Here is a 3,044-nt window from a genome sequence, read left to right on the forward strand (position 1 = left end):
CAGTCGGCAGTTTCGAGGTGAGTTATCCTCACTATATCGCTAGGGTTTATGGCACCAAGGCCAACCTTTTTATCGGATGGAAATCCGGGTAGTTGTCAATCGTTATATGTTTCAGGCCGGAAGGCATTACATGTTATGGGCCGGAAGGCATTGCTATGTGGACTGGAAGGTCATGGCCTGGAAAGGCGTATATGTGCATTTAGTATGTTGATTGATTCGTAGGGTGATGTTATGCTAGTGACCGGCTAGGCCGGTATCTTGAATAGAGTAAGGTTATGTTATGTGGTCTGTTGATAGATTGCTGATTGTGAACTGTTATATGATTATGTGTTATGCGTATGATTGCTAGACCTGGTGTGACCCGGTATGCAGGGTCGTTCTATGTTCTGTTATGATATGTATGCTTATATGTTATGGGCCGGAAGGCAATATGTTATGGGCCGGAAGGCAATATGATATGGGCCGGAAGGCGATATGTTTTGGGACCGGAAGGTCGTGGCCTGGAAAGGCGTATATGTGGTTGGTATTTTGGGGGTATCTCACTAAGTTTTCGGGCTTACAGTTGTGGTTTTATGTTTTCAGGTTCTCAGGAGGCTGTGGCAAGGCAAAGGCGTGATCGTACCGTTCCTCGCGTTGGTGTTTTATGAAATGAACCTGGGAAATACTCTGTTAAATAATTTATTGAAAACCTTTTTCTATCAACGTTATTAAAATGGGTGGTTTTTGAAAAGTTTTAATTGTTTTGAAATTTTGGTCGTTACAGTAAATCTGATGAAGATCAATACGAGAGTTGCCAATCCGACTGTAAAAGAAGGTTGCAGACGCCGGGTTGGTAATGGAGACAAAAAGTTCATTTGATTCGGAAAAAACCCACATCTCTTTTCGTTTGGGCTTCATCGCCGGGGCAAGTTGCAAACGACAACTTTGCAACGACAGTGCCGCCAAAGTCCCCAAGTCCAGGTGGTTGGACTAATGAAATGAGTGAGGCCGGCATATGTTGGATAATCTTGATATTGGGTTAAGTCCATTTTGGTTTATGGGTTTAGATTGGTCAATTATGCACGTTTTTCTTAATAATAAAAGTTTGGTAAAAGCTTTTACCGGGTCTTAGCGAGGTAGTTTAAAGGGTAGAAGAAATCAGCTAGTTTTTAGGTGAGAAAAGTATTATTTTATTGTTTTTGCATGTTCCGACGTAGGTAAGGCTATATATAAGCCTTATTCACTTTTCACTTTAGCTTCCACAAGGAGTATGGCATCAAGTCTTTTTCTTCTACAACTTTGAATTACCTTTTTAGTTACTTATTAGAAAGTCATTTATTTTCTCCTATAAGGTCACTTTTACTGTGAGTTTTGAGAGTCCATTTCCAACATTTGGTGTCAGAGCACCTGACTCATACCTAGTTCTTAGCAAAAAAGAGAAATAACTTATTGCAACCTTATGTAATCAGCTTAAGAGTACGATAGCAAGCAACAAGGATGAAGTTTGGTGATTCGAAGAAAGAAGCAGTAGATTTTTTTATGTACGTTAGCAAGCAAGAAACAAAACGCAAGCACCAAGAATTAGTAAGCAAGAAAGCAAGTGCCAGAAAATTTTTCTATATGTTATCAAGCAAGAAGCAGAACTCAAGCAACAAGAGTTAGTAAGCATGAAAGCAAGTGCCAAGAAGAAAGAAGAAAAGAAAACAGTAGCAAGAAAAGAAAGCAGTTAGCAAGAAGCAAGAAGCAAGAACGAGATAAAAACCGTTTTGGAACTCGAAAGATTAGCAAGAAATGCCAACAAATGCAGGAACTATCCGTGAGCAAGTTCATGTACCACTTCAATGTCCTAAACTAACCAAAACGAACTACACTTCGTGGTCGATTATGGTTGAAACGGTGCTAAGGGCATACAGTTTATGGGAGTCGGTGGATCCCGGGGGAAATTTGGAAGCAAAGTAGGACCACACCACCAAAGCCATTATCTTTTAAACCTTACCATAAATTCGGGTTCGATAGTTAGGAGTTGATTGAGTCCTAAAGGCACGTTTACAAAATCTTAGATGTGAGTTGGAGATGCTAAAGATGAAGGAAAATGAGGCTATTAATAATTTTTCGGGAAAGATTAGTGGCATAATGGAAAAATATAAAATGTCTCGGTTCAAGCCTTGAAGAAGAAGTGGTAGTGAGAAAGCTTCTCAATTCAGCTCCAAAGAAATATTTGCCAATCATTGCCTCCATCGAGCAATACTCGGATACTGAAACCATTTCTTTTAAAGAAGTAGTGGGAAGACTCAAAGCATACGAAGAAAGACTCAAAATCCATGATGAAAAAGACGAAGAACAAGGACAACAAGGATAACAAGAACAAATTTTACTAACTAACGGTGAGCATGATGATAAGCAATATGGACAAGGAAAAGGTCAAGGAAGAGGATTTGGTAGAGGTGAAAGAGGGCATGGAAGAGGCTCGGGTCGAGGTGATAAGAGTGGGCTTAGATGGTATGATTGTGGAGCATTTGGACACTTTGCAAATGAGTGTGTCAAATGGAAAGACATAGAGAACGAAGTCAATTTGATAGAAGAGGAAGAACTAGCTTTGTTGTGGTGAAGAAACATGTCAAAATCATCAAGATTTGGGGGTGAATGTTGGATAATCTTGATGATGGATTAAGTCCATTTTGGTTCATGGGTTTAGATAGGTCCATTATGCATGTTTTTCTTAATAATAAAAGCTATTACCGGGTCTTAGGGAGGTAGTTTGAAGGATAGAAGAAATAAACTAGCTTTTAGGTGAGATAAGTATTATTCTATTGTTTTTGCATGTTCCTATGTGAGTAAAGCTATATATATAAGCCTTCATCACTTTTCACTTTAATTTCAATAGAGAGTATGACATCAAGTGTTTTTCTCCTGCAACTTTCAACTACCTTTTTGGTTACTTAGTAGAAAGTCATTTATTTTCTCCTATAAGGTTACTTTTACTATGAGTTTTGAGAGTCCATTTCCAACATCGGTGGTATAATCAGCCGAGTTTTAAATTATTTTAAACAAAAAAAAATATCGTC

This window comes from Lactuca sativa, chromosome 3 (assembly GCF_002870075.4).
Source record: "Lactuca sativa cultivar Salinas chromosome 3, Lsat_Salinas_v11, whole genome shotgun sequence".
Classification (NCBI taxonomy): domain Eukaryota; kingdom Viridiplantae; phylum Streptophyta; class Magnoliopsida; order Asterales; family Asteraceae; genus Lactuca; species Lactuca sativa.